Here is a 14,932-nt window from a genome sequence, read left to right on the forward strand (position 1 = left end):
TCCTTCCACTCAAAATGTCTTTTAAGAACCTAGCATAATTAGGCATTTGTTTGGTAGCATCGGTAAAAGGAATTGAAAGGTGAATTTGCTTCAGTGTCTCAAGAAAATTTCCAAATTGCACATCTAATTTGTTTCTAACAAATTTGTGAGGATATGGTAGCTTTTGCAATTGTTTCGTTTCTCTCTCTTTTTCTCTCTTATCTTCACTCTCTTTTTCAAAATCTTTCTCTTTTTCACACTCTTTTTCTTTCTCACATTCTTTTTCTCTTTCACTCTCTTGATTTTTCTCTTTTTCTTGCTCACAATCACTCTCAAGGGGAGGCTCACTCATGTTCACTCTCTCATTACTTTTCTTAGGAGCACTCTCTTCCAACACCTTCCCACTCCTAGTAGATATGGCATTAACGGGCCTCTTAGGATCTAGTCCTTGGGGTGGAAGTTTGGAAGTGCTAGCCCCTTCCTTTAAAGCATTGGCCAATTGAGAAATTTGTGTTTCAAGCATTTTATTATGGGTCATGACTTCACTAAATTTCTTATCACTAGTGGCCATGAAAGTGTTGAACATTTTGGTTTGACTTTCCATCATTTCCTCTAAGTTAGACCTACTAGGTGGTGCTTGTGCATAGTAGTTATCTTGGAGAGCTCTATTACCTCTCACATTTGAATTGGAAGCATTTTGATTAGAAGAACCTCTATTGTTATTGTTGTTCCAATTATTCCTATTGTTAGAGTTCCCCCCTTGGTGATATTGACCTTGATTCCCATAGTTCCCTTGGTTATTATGGTTATGGTTACCATAACCACCTTGTTGGTTGTAGTTACCTTGGGGATTTTGGTCCCTTTGGTTCCTACTACCCCATTGGTTTTGGTTATGGTAATCATAATCATTTCCTCTTTGGTTATAGGAATTTCCCCCTTGATCTCTTCGATTAGGCGGTAAGTATCTTTGATTGTCATTCCTAGGTCTATTATCATAAGACAAAGCATTGACTTGTTCATTTTCATTATCATTACCATCTTCATAATGGGGTTGGGGTTGGGAATCATAATTGCAAGAAGAGGTATCATGGTCATATGACCCACAATTTTCACAAAATAGGCACCCATGTGGCATGTTATTAGATGTAGAAGGAGAAGAGTTAGAATTCATACCTCTCCCCTTAGGTTGGGAGGGATGCTCTTGTTGTGAAGTGGTGGTCTCTAGCTTTGCCTTGATAGATGTCATCTCCTTGCCAAGATTGGCTATTTGAGATGTCAAATTATTGATGGCGTTGAGGTGATCGACGGAGTAGACCGCATTCCCTCCTTTGCTTAAAGACTCCCTCTCTCCTTCTTGCCAATCCATGTGGTGTCTCACCACATCCTCAATTATCTCGATGACTTGCTCCTCCGTTTTGTTCATAATCGGGCCACCCGCTCCCGCATCCAAGCTAGTCTTTCCTTGTGGGCTCAAGCCCCCATAGAAAATTTGAAGCACTTGATATGATGGAATGCCATGATGAGGGCACTCCCTTTGATATTCCTTGTATCGTTCCCATGCCTCATGTATGGTTTCACTAGCCCTTTGACGGAAGCCTTGGATCAAAGCCCTTGCTTCGACCGTCTTCTTTTGAGAATAGAATCTCCCTAAGAAAGCCGTGGTGACCTCGTCCCAAGTTCTCAAGGAGTTGCGCCTCACCTCCTTCTCAAGCCATTCAAGAGCCCTTCCTATCAAAGAAAAAGGAAACAGCTTTAGTCTCACAAACTCTTGAGTTACCCCATTTACCTTGATTGTGTTGCAATATTTTTCGAACTCGTTCAAGTGTGCAAGAGGGCTCTCATGTTTTGCTCCACTATATTGCCTCCTTTCAATCAAATTTATCATCGCGGGCCGAATCTCGAAGTCATTGGCTTGAGTAACGGGTGGAGCAATGCCGCTTGAAGCTCTATAAGCTCCTGGAGTTCCCAACTCTTTTAAAGGTCTTTGAGGTGGTGGTTCTGCGTCACCCATTTGATCTCGATCCTCCTCGAAATTGGTTTCTCTAGTTGGGGGAGTATTGAACGGCCTATAACCGGCTCTTTTTCTCCATCTATAAGTTTGCTCAATCTCGGGATCGTAAGGTACCAAGATCCTGTTATGAGTTCTGCGCATACACTCTCAACAAACGCAATTAGTACCAAGGCTACAAGTGTAGCAAAAAAGAAGCAATCTTTTTGAAATTTTTGTGTTTTATGGTGAACTAGACTCAAGTAATCAATTAGCAATCAACAACACCGCTCCCCGACAACGGCGCCATTTTGATGGGCGTAAGAACGGTCGCACATTCCACACTCAATCAAACACATTTATTAACAAACACCTTACAAACCAAGCATAATGACAAGTAAGAGTTCGGTCCACAAGGAACGGGATATGGTTGCCAAAGATCTTAACACTTAAGCTAATTCGAAGTCAAAGGTGAATTGGGGTTCGTCAAGAAGACAAACAAACTATGGTTCTAAATCAATGGATTGAGGACACTAGGGAATGGGATCCACTCGACCAAGGCAAATAGACAAACGGGGAGTGAAATTGATAAGATATAGCAAGGACTATGTGTAAGATCAACCTCATGCAATTAGGAAACAACTCACACTACTAAACTTAGATTCCTCATTAGTTTAGCAATAGAAGGTACATAATCAAATTGCAATAAGTAATGCCATGCTTCATTCACATTTCCATGTCAAACTAAGCATATCATGCTATCAAGCTCCTAAATCAAGGGTAGCTAATCCTATCATTTAAGAACTAACAAGCAATCTCATATAATCAATTTAATTGCAATACAAGCATCAATGCTTCTCCCACATTTGCATAATTAACCCAAAAGGTTGAGCTTCACCCAACCCCTAGCAAGTAGACTACTCACAACTCATATTTATCAACACGCAAACAAGAATTAGGGTTCTAACTTCTTCAATAATTGGGGAAAGATGATTAACAATTGAAATAACTATCATCCAATAACAAATTATCAAGAACTAAGAAGATTTAAATATCATGCAACAACAAATAAAATCAGAAATTGAATGGATAAAAGTAGAAGTAAGTTACTAATTGAGGCTTGAAATTGTTGAATACAAAGTGCCAATCTTGAGTATGAATCTTGAAACCAACTATTACAATGATTGAATTGATGAAAATTAAGCTAAATTAATTAAAAGGAATGTTTCAAACTAAGAGGAGTCTCTCAAAACTAGGCTATATCTGTCTTTTTTCTAAAAGACCTAAAGGGGAAGTATTTATACTCCCCGAAACACATGGGAAGATCCGTCAAAAGAAAACGGATTCCCAGCGAGGAGCGCCCGCTCCACTATGAGGAGCGCCCGCTCCTAAGCTAGGAGCGCCCGCTCCTTTCGGTTGCACGCCCTCTCCAGAATGCTTCAATGAAGGATCAGATTTGAAAGTGTCAGGGAGGAGCGCCCGCTCCTCACATGATGCACGCCCGCTCCCCTGTTCCAGCAGCATGGGCAGATTCAACTTCAAAGGGAGGAGCGCCCGCCCCTGGTGAGGAGCACGCCCGCTCCTAACAACACCTGAACTTGGGCAGAATGTAGCTAGAGTCGAGGAGCGCCCTCTCCATGAGAGGTGCACGCCCGCTCCCCTGGAGCGCCATCTCCAATCTTCAATCCTCTTGTCTTAAACACGATTCATGCACCGAAAGCTTGCCAAATTGAGTCCATAGACCTGCAAAACATGGACAAACACAAACCAAGAGGGGAAAGCCGAGACAAAACATTTTCATTCAAAATTGGGATAGAAAGAGGGGAAATGATCGCAAAATCGGGTTTAAATTTACACAATAAGTGGTCAAATAAACCACTTATCAGGTACCTGGCGCATGTGTGTTGATTACACTGACTTAAACAAGGCATGTCCAAAGGGCAGTTACCCACTTCCAAAGATCGACAGTCTGGTCGATTCTACAGCCGGGCAAGCCCTGATGTGTTTTATGGATTCCTATTCCGGCTTCCATCAGATACCCCTGTGGAAAAAAAAATCAAAAGAAGAAGGCCTTCGTCATTGATCAGGGTTTATTCTGTTATACTGTGATGTCGTTTGGCTTGAAAAATGCGCCTGCTACTTTCCAACGGATGATTAATACAGTCTTCATTAATCAAATTGGGAGGAATGTAGAGGCGTATAATGATGACATGATAGTCAAATCCAAGCTACAGATGGATCACCTTGCTGATCTCCGAGAAACCTTCACCACACTAAGGCGGCATAAGGTCATGTTAAATCCCAAGAAATGTGTTTTTGGTGTTGAGTCTGGGAAGTTTCTCGGATTCGTGATTGATCAAAGGGGGGATAGAGGCTAACCCCGAGAGGATACATGCGGTGATTGACATGAAGTCACCCCGCTCTATCAAGGAAGCTCAAAGGCTTACCGGTTGCTTGGCTGCATTTGGGAGATTCCTCAGCCGGTCAGGTGACAGATGTCTTTACTTCTTCCCAGCAATCAAGAAAAAGACTAGATTTGAATGGGGGGTGATGCTGAGGCGGCCTTTCAGAAATTAAAAGAGCATTTACACTCTTTGCCACGGCTGGTTATCCCTCTGCCAAACGAGACGCTATATATGTACTTAGCCATCTCAAATCATGCCCTCAGTGTCATTCTCCTTGCTGAGAGAGACGGTATTCAGCTCCCGGTCTATTTCATTAGCCATGTTCTCAAAAATGCTGAACTCCTGCACCCTGTGGTTGAAAAATTTGGCCTTGCTCTTTACATGGTTGTTAAGAAGTTGAAACCATACTTCTTGGCACATCCGGTGGTAATTTACATAGATCAACCACTCAAGCGACCAATGACAACCCTGGAGTCATCCGATAGAATGGTCAAATGGGCTATTGAAATGCAAAGTCTTGAAATCACCTACGAACCAAGAAAGGCAGTGAAGGGTCAGGCGTTTGCCGACTTCATTGTCGAAATGACAAGGCCGGATGCTCCGGACAACCTTGATCAGGTTTGGAAGGTGTATGTAGACGGAAGCTCTACTATGAACGGCTGTGGTGCAGGCATAATCTCTCAATCCCGGGAAGGAGATAAATACGAATATGCACTACGATTCAAGTTCCAGGCCTCAAACAATGAGGCAGAATATGAAGCCTTGCTAGCCGGAATTCGTATGTGCAAGGCGGCAGGGGCAACTAAGATTGACGCATGCTCGGACTCTTAATTGGTTGTTTGCCAATACCATGGTGAGTATGAAGCCACCCATCCGGCAATGTTCAAATATTTGCAGGCGGTCAAAACCGAAGCTGGGACACTTGAGGAATTTCATCTAAGATAAGTGCCCAGGTTGGAGAACAATCAGGCAGATGCTCTGTCAAAATTGGCGTCCTCCGCCTCCTGTGATACACCTCGGTCAGTCTTCTGGGAAGTCATGGAAAAAAGGAGTATATCTGATGAAGACCCCATTGGAGTACTTGACTGAAGCTCAACCTGGATGGATAGCATATGGGCGTATTTGACAGACGGTACGCTCCCTGATTCACCACAGGAGGCGGCCGTACTGAAGAAGCGGGCAGCAAACTTTGAGATGAGACAAGGAGAGCTCTTCAAGGCGGGATTTTTGAAACCTCCATTGAAGTGTGTTACCCTAGAAAGGGAAAGGAAATTCTCGAAGTGTTGCACGCGGGATACTGCGCCTCGCCTGTAGGCGGCAGATCTTTGGCCGTCAGAGCCAGGCGGCACTATTTCTGGCCCATTCTTAAGTCAGACGCCATGGAGTTTGTGAAAAAATGCGACAAGTGTCAAAGATTTGGCAAATTAATCCATCGGTCGCCTACTGACCTGACGGCTATCCACAGCCCAATCCCGTTTCCTAAATGGGGCATGGACATTCTAGGTCCGTATACACCTTCTCCAGGCGAAAAGCGCTATATTTTGGCGGCTGTGGATTATTTCACCAAGTGGGTGGAAGCAGAGGCGGTCAAAGGCATCAAGACAAAGATGTCATCTCCTTCATCTGGAAGAACATTATCACCCGATTCGGAGTACCTATGTCTTGGTGTTTGATAATGGTCCCCAGTTTGAGACGCCTCAGCTTAAGACTTGGTTGGGAGATTAAGGGATCTCACACTGTTTTACATCAGTCGGCCGACCCCAACAAACGGCCAAGTTTAAGCCTTTAACAAACTCATTTCAGACGGTATCAAAAAGAAAATTGAAAGAGCCGGTGGTTTATGGGCTGAAGAATTAATTCATGTTCTATGGGCCATCCGGACAACCGAAAAAGGGGCAACCGGTGAAACCCCGTTTCTCATGGTCTACGATGCTGAATTCGTCTTGCCCATCGAGCATTATGAGCCGACTCTAAGAGTCATGCTATACGATGAAGAGGCAAACAGGGAGGCCATGCGGCTAGCATTGGACTCACTCCCGGAGCGCAGGGGAAATGCCGCCTTGCGTCATGAGATTTACCGTCTGCGAATGACTCGTGCTTATAACAAGAGAGTGCACAAACGTTCCTTGAAAGTTGGGGACTTTGTGTTACGAAAGATGGAGGCAACCGGTAGGGCCAATGAGCAAGGGAAGCTAACTCCTAATTGGGAAGGCCCATACCGGATCTATGATGAAGTAAGAGACGGCACCTACCGCTTGGAAACTCCAGACGGCAGGCGGCTGCCCAGAACTTGGAATGTAGACAATCTGAAAAAGTACTACTTCTGAGACTTGTAAATTTTTGTAAATGAAAAGTCTATCAATGAATAAAGTTGCTTTTTGTTTCCAAGCCATGTTATTTTGTTAAATATGCATGCGTAGTTCTTTATTCACCGCCTGTGTAACACACAGACGGACAAGCTAAGTCGAAGAACTTAGCAGCTATACAACCATGAGGCCAATGGCCGGATGATAACATGTTCGTCTGCTCCAATGAGTATGACGTCCGGGAACACCCATCCGGGTGGAAATCTTAATTATCTCGAATATATATATATACATGCGCAGCAATAAATTATCGTCTGTGTAAAACTCAGACGCACCAACTTAACAAACTACGAGGCCAATGGCCGGATATAAATTTATAAATTTGTCTGTTCCAACATGAGTATGACGTCCGGCGACGCCCCTCCGGGTGCTATCGTCGCAGAGGGAATTCTATTGATTGTTCTACAAGCATATGCAGACAGCAAAGATTGAACGACCTAATTGGTCAACTCATAGTTGTCTGACCAAAATAGTCTAAAGAACAATAAAGCCTAAAACCGGATGTCAAGTGACATCAGCCGGTTGGTAATCAAAGTTCTGAGTTAGACTATTCGTCGAAATTGTACAAGTTTCCCTAGTGGGTCAAGTTGACAAGTGCAATGGATTATAGGTACCTCAGACGACCTTTAAACTATCTGTGGACCATGTGTCCCTTGATTCATTGACTGTCAGACGGATTATATGTCCCCTGCTTCATCATCCATCAGGTGGACCATGTGTTCCTTCCCTATCCCAAGAAATTGTAATCGAATTTCAAATGCACCAGGCGGTGGGTTAAAGCTATTAATTAATTCCCCAGCTGGGTAAGACGACTACATATTGGTTTCATGACAGATGTGCGCTTGGTTTGGGGCAATCACTATTGTGATTGATTGACTTAGGAACATTCCATACTCCTCAAAGCATCAAAACTTCCCAAGTCAATCAATCATAGTACTGAAACCAACCACACAACCGTCAGGGGCAAGTGTAGCCGGTGTACTGTGATCGCGGGTAAGAGTAGGTCATTGGGACTACTAACCCTAACCAAATTAGAAATTTATAATACCTAAACTCTTCACTAAACTAGTTAGTGGCAAGTAAAGGATCGAACCACGAAGACTAAGTTTATCGATGTATGCTAATTAGACTACTAGGAAAGGTTATGAGATAGAGAGAGGAACATCTAAACACTACTTAGAACAAGCAACTAAAACTAGGGAAATTGGAATCCAATTACACCAATGCATTCAACAACATCATATAATTAGATGAAAATGACCTCAATTAGGAACGATTAACAAAATTAACTCACTCTCGCGCAATTAAGTATGTTAATTATCCTACTAAACCAATTCACTCTCGTGCAACTAGCCTAGCAAAGGTATGGAAGAATTAAGGGCTCTCAAACAACTCACTTTCGCACAATTGATTGAAAGCACAATTAAGAACATAGAATCAATTAGCTAGAAAGATTCTAATCCATAGAAGCATCATCCATACACAATAATCAAGTATCAATTGCATACTAATCACAAATAATCATTCAATTTATCAATATAATTTTCATCCAATTCCCTAGAACAAAATCTAAGCTAACATGATAAATAAGAACATGAATAGCAAAGTAAAACTAGAATTAAACTATTAAACTAATTATCAACTGTAATAAATAAACAAATAAACAAATAAACAAAAACAAGAAATAAATAAAAGCAATAAAGATGAGAGAAAGATAGAAATGCTCATTGAATATATGAGAAGAGATTCCACAATTAGCTTCTTCAACCTCCCAAAAACTCCATGAAAAATCCAAGCTTTCTCTCTCTAAAACTACTCCTAAACTAGAGAGAGGAACTAATCTAACCCTAAGAGAGAGAGAAAATAATATGAGACTAAACTAAACTAAGGTGAATAATTGTTGACAGAGTATTAAACCCCAAAGGGTATTTATATTACAAGTTAATAAAACAAAAGAAAAAGAAAACTAATTAAAATAATTAAGTAACAAAACTAAAATAAAATAAAATAAAATAAAAGTAAAGTAAAAAGGAAAAAGAAATAAAAAAGAAAACAAAAAAATAGAACCAAACCCACCCAAAATAAATAAGACCCCCGAATTCCACCTTCTTCATTTGTTGTTGCTTCAATGGGAATAATCCCATGCTTCACGCACCATCAAGCTCCATCATCAATCATCATCATCAAATCGTCACCGCTCATTCATCATCTATCAACAAGCATCAAATCACGACCGTCGATCTCCATTAATAATCACGCGCAAAGCTCGTGGTATGGTTTTCACACACCCCGAAGAACGCGCCCGCGGAATACTAAGACGCGCCCGCGGTGGCCTGAGCCGCGTCTTCTCCCAGGCATCTCCTTGGCATCTCCCGCATCAAATGTTAAGCTCCAAAATACTGTATCCGCGCCCGCGTTGGAAGAGGTCGCGCCCGCGGAGAACAACGATCAAATTGGGGCTGTTTTGTGGCGGTTTGCTAATGGAATTCGGGGCTGCTATGTGCGTGGTAGGGAGCTGTTGTTTAGGTGTAAAGGAGGAGGCAAATTGGAAGCAATTTGGGGCTGCTCTGTTGCGTGGCTTTGAGGGAGTTGGTCTGGTGGTTCAGGGGGTCGAATTGGTGGCGAAGGTGCTGTGAGTTTCGAGTTGGTGTGAGAATAGGGGGTAGTGGTGGCTGTGATTGCGGTGGCTGGGAGTTGCGTGGGAGGTGTTGGTGGTCGTGGTTTTGGTGTTGCGAGGTTGTGATTGGTGGCTGCTGCGGAGCTGCTATGTGCGGGTGGTGGTTTATTGTTGTTGTTTGGTGGTGAATTGGGAGCTGGTGTTTATTGGGTTAATTGGTGATGGTGAAGCGGGGGTAATGAGATTTGGGGCTGATTGGGATGAAAGGAGGAGCTGGGGAGATGGTGAGGAGTGTGTGGTGGAGGTTAAGAATATGTGTGGTGTAGGATATGTGATGGAGTGGTGATGGATAAGAGTGCAGCAACTTGAGGCTTGGAAGCTTGATGCTGTACATTTGACTCGAACTCGAGATTTCGAACTTGATTTGATCATGAAAATCGAGCATCGACCCGAACACACCTACAACCAAGAACAAATACGAGGGTAGGATATAAAATAATAAAATAAAACGAAGTAAAAAAAAAAGGTTAAACTAAAATAAAATAAGAAAACGAGATAAAAGAGAAATTATTAACTAAAAATACGAAAATAAACTAAAAACTAATAAAAAAGCAAAAAATACTCAAAATAAAGATCAAATAAGGAATATAAGAAAAATAGAGAAATAAAGCCTAAAACTAAGGAAAATTATTATAAACTAAACCGAAAAATAAGCATAAAAATACCCTAAAAATGACATAAAAGTCACTTATCATACTGACTGCAACAGTTTTTAATTTCTCCCCGAATGATGATCCGGTTAACAATCTTTGCTTCCCACGGCTCTTTGCTCCCCGGATGATGCATGCTTTTACCAAGTTAGGCAATTTCAGGCATACATAAGCAAATTTAAAGAGCAAATTTCAAAGCTTAAAAACACAAAGCAAACCGACTCAGTCGGCATTTTCATAAATAAACCCGGCTACAAAGAGCCGTGGGAAGCATAGATTGTTAACCGGATCATCATCCGGGGAGAAATTAAAAATTGTTGATTCACATTATACTCGGCACGCAGGCTGGAATAAGCTAAATTGGCATACTGCCGCTGAAGACTAAGACTGGGCCGTCTGGTCTTGATCCGTCTTGTTCTGGGCCGCCTGGTCCTTGTCAGATTGGAGATCAATTGCCTCTCCATCTTTGGGAAGCTCCTGGCCAGCTCCTCAAGCTCAGTGTTTTCCCAGGCCTCAAAGGACTCAGGCTCCGGCTCCCCTTTCTCTCTCCTATACACAAGATCCTCAACATATTGGAAAGCCAGAGACCAGTGGCCATAATCCTTGTTTGGGTAGAGCGCATTCCAGGCAATCTTCATCCGGATGTCAGAGTCCTCTTCATTCTCAGCAACTAGACGTTTTTGCTCCGCCTCGATAGTTGCTTTGAGGTTCTTTTGGACCTTCTCCGCATCCTTTTTCAAGTGCTCTACCTCCGCCTTTAGATCAACATTCTCCTGGGCGACGCCTTGCAAGGCCATGAGGTCGTTCTGTGCCTTCTTGAGGTCAGACTCAGCCGTCTTGGCCTTCTCCTTGGCCTCATTCAAAGCTGTAGCCATACCTCTGATTTGATCCGCCTGTTGCATTAAGACGGCTTTAGTTTTAAGATCATTAATAGTGCATTGATATTCAGCAACATCCTGAGAATCCCTAGCCGATCTAGCGGCTCTTTTTACCTCCTCCTTTCGGGTGTACGGCCGCTTGAGCCCATCAACCCTGAGCATGGCCTGTAGACACAAACGGTGTGAACCATGCGGGGTAAAATTATACTTGCTATTTCACATAAAGGAATTAAACATACCTCAGACAGGAGTGCAGTGATCCGTTCAACATTGAACGTCTCAATGTCAGGGATGGCATCCTTCTCCTTCTTGGGGACGGCCGTCAGCATGGCCTTGGCATGCGCATGCACGTCCGGCCACCGGGAAGATTGATCTGCACCATATGTGAAAGGGGGTGAGTGAGCTATATAGGCGGCACCAGTTTAATGCTGGCTGTCTGACAAAGAGGTCTGTTGGGAGTGAGATTTCACTCGCAAGGGCCATCCCATCTTAGGCGGAGATGTAAAAGGATTATATGTACCTTCAGAAGTCTGTGGGATTGCACTACCCACAGGCGCAGAAAGACCGGATGGGCCCAAGTCAAAGCCCATTCTGAAGCCTCCAATGGTCACGCTTTTCCCTCCGACGGTCAAGCGGTGTTTTCCAGAAGAGCCTTCGGGGCCCGTCTTACCAGAAGCTGCCTTGGCAAACTTTGCAGGCTTGGTTGGAGTGGAGGCGGTGTCGTCTCGTACCTAGGAGCCTCCCTATCCTGCAAGTAAAGCTGTGTTAGGGCATACAATCGGTTTGGAAATATACACTTTGGAAACATTGTGCTTAGTCCGCAGGCAGACAAGAACGCCTCATCTCTAAACCATGCGCACATGGGAATCCAGTTATTGGGAAACTTTATTACGTCCCCGGTTGACAGAGTCTCGGGCCTGAGTTCAAAGAACTTGGTTTCCATTATTCGATCTAACTCATCCCCTAGGATCCGGGGAAGAGCGCATTTCCTACCCAGAAGGTCGGGCTTTTTATTATACCGGCACAGCTCCCGGTTCTCTCGTTGTGTGGGGGCAGGCAGCAAATAGAAACGGTTTTCCGGCCGTCATATTTGGACACCTTGTCCAAAGTCATTTGATATTGAGGAAGTTTGGTCAATGTGTACCACGCCCTCCAACCGCATGGGCTCCTGCTGAGATAATGCATATTAGCAAATGCCTCCCAGCCGGGGTTCAGGCCCTGCATTTCACAGGCAGCGATATAGCCCAGAATGTTAGCCCATGAGTTTGGGGTTAACTGCCAGGCGCCTAGGCCATAACCTCTAAGTATGGCCTTCACTGCATCATGAAGTGGGAACCGGTGACCAGTTAGAAACGCCGCCTCATAACAGCCAAAATAAGCATTTGCATTATGTTGGTCTTCCTCCTAAGAAATGGTGCCCAGCTCAGGCGGCACCCGGATGGTATATCCTCTACCTAAGGGCCGCTTCTGAACAAAGTTTTCAATGCCTTGTATCATGGCCCTCCTGTCTTTGGCAGAGATGTGGATGTTAAATTGGTCATCCTTGACCTCCCATCTTTTCCTCTCCTCAGCCTCGCTATCCTCAAGCGGGGAAAGAGGAGCATCACTGTCGTCCTCAAAGCTAGACCCTGAGGCGGAACCTTCCCCGGATAACCCTGAGCTTGATGCAAACTCTCCCCCGTCTTTATCTTTGGGACCAGCCTCGTCAAGATTCATCAGGTAGACGGTTTCCTCACCGTCTCTACCCTCAAGTTCATCTAAAATTGAGTCACTGGGGGTCCTAGGGATCCCAGACAGGGAGTATTCTCCCGAATCTTCGTTCACCTCTGCTCCCTCAACCGGGATTGTTTCACTGGACGACACTTCTAATGTACCGTCTCTTCGACGCCGTCTGGAGGCTGTTTGTTTAATTCTAGCCATCGTGTCCTGCATAGACACATAGATGGTCGGTTGGGGAGATGAATAAAATTGCTCCATGCACCCAAAGCTAGCACTCCCAGTTCTAGACTCAGCCGTGCCAAGAGACCGGTTGACTACTGACCTAGGTCGTGCCGTGTGTGTTAGTGATGAGTCCATTTATTGAATAAAACGATACAAATGAAAAGAATGAGCTGAAGGGGATAGAGACGATACCTTACTTTGTCTCTGAAAGGGGGCAAGCGAAAATGGCCGGCTGTGATATGCTGGTGAAGACGATCTTGCTTGTGTGGGGCACAGACGGTAGTCTAACCGGCTGGGGCAGGCGGAAAAGAAGCAAAAGTTTGTGTTCACACGCAGACGGAAGTCAGACTTTCTCTCTTTAGAAGATTTTGGAAACGTCCAAAATAAGAGGGGTGAAATATGTATTTATAGAGGGGTAAAAGCAGGGGTAATCTTGTAATTTTCCCCAGAATGTGAAAAGTTAAAACTTTCACAGTAAAAAATAAAAAATAAAAAATTTTCTTTTTGGCTGAGTGACACGTCACAGATGCCACGTGGCGCGCCATGTCACATCTGTGAGGGGTAAATGTTTTGGGTAATTTTACCCTTGCCACGTGGGCCAATCAACGCGTGACACGTGGCAGCTCATATTGGTCCCAGTGGGATTATCTCCATTTAACACGTGCCCTTCCTAGAACTTGGGAGAAAAAGCGGCCTTCAGGGCCCAAGTCCCGAAAAAGTCGCAATGCGACGCAGCCCATCAACGATTAGGTCAAGATGACCTAATTAAGGGCACATTTCCCAATGACCCTATAAATAGGGGGATTTCTCCCATTTTGGGGGCATCTACAATTTATTACAACCGACCCTACATTCTCTTACATCGGAGAAAACACCTGATCTCGGAATCCGAGAATATCTCACTTTTACGTTTTCCCGCACTTTTTACTCACTCCCACACGTTCTAACTTGACCGTCGGAGGCGGAGCGCCTACCAACCGGAGTATTCGTTATTTTGCAGGTACAGACCGCGCCGGATCAGTCTTCAAGCTGTAACTCTCCCGAGGGACTAAAAACACCCCCAAAACAAATACTGTATGAGATGTAAAGACACATGATAAGTCTACCTTTTCATTTCAAGCTGTAGGTATACATAAAAGAGGAGGCCCAGGTTTGTGAGTGTTTGTCACAGTGATAAACGTTTTTTGTTTATCTCAATGGCAAATTTGTGACTATACCCCTAGGTTTCTGTGCCAACTCAATAAAAAGAATAATTAATTAAAAAGAATAGAAATTACATATTCCTTGTGAACTCACGCCGTTAACATACTGTGGAGTTGATGATTCTTTCTCTCACCTAATCACCTTCCCTCCATGGCGACCAGTATATCTTATGGAGAAAGCTTAATATAATGCAGAAATAAGAATTAGATGATCATCAGGAACAAAAAAATAATTGGGGAAAAACGGAGTAAAGACAGGAGTGTGAAACAAAGAGGAAAGAAAAGAAAACATGAAAAGAACTACTGCCATGAAAGAAGACAGCAAAAGCAAGACTTAATCTTCTATGTTTTCTCAATAGCTGTGAGTAGGGCTGGCAAACAGGTCGAGTCGGGTCGGGTTCAGGTCGACCTGTTTACATAAACAGGTCAGGACCCCCCAACCTGAACCCGACCTATTTACTTAAACAGGTCAAAAAATCAGACCTGAACCCGACCTGATTATAAAAAAGGTTGACCTGAACCCGACCTGCTTAACCTGAATTTTTTTTTTAAATAAAAACCTGTAATTTCTTTAACCTGTCACATTCAAGTATTCAACAACATAATTCAAGCAAACATATTGCCATAATTTCCATTGCCACTTCAAAATCAAAGCAAGTCCTGCTGCTGCATTGTTCATACACTCATAACAGCAATTAGAAACCAACAAGTCCAAAATACTTCCAAGAGTTACATATCCAAAATACTTCCAAGTAGGCAAATAAAAGTTCAAGCTAGAAAACCAAACACATGTCCAAAATTACAGTTCAAACAACTAATTCTAGAAGAAATTAACTACAAATCAGGT

General features: G+C 43.4%; 1 non-coding gene across 1 annotated transcript; it reads left to right on the top strand.

Moving 5' to 3' along the window:
* Window positions 1–1,490: 1,490 nt before the first annotated feature.
* LOC145593230 (small nucleolar RNA R71) lies at window positions 1,491–1,596 on the top strand. The gene has a single exon (XR_014102603.1). It is a non-coding gene; the product is annotated as a small nucleolar RNA R71 (small nucleolar RNA).
* Window positions 1,597–14,932: the final 13,336 nt, after the last annotated feature.

Source organism: Chenopodium album, chromosome 18, assembly GCF_948465745.1.
Source record: "Chenopodium album chromosome 18, dcCheAlbu1.1, whole genome shotgun sequence".
In the NCBI taxonomy this organism is placed as follows: domain Eukaryota; kingdom Viridiplantae; phylum Streptophyta; class Magnoliopsida; order Caryophyllales; family Amaranthaceae; genus Chenopodium; species Chenopodium album.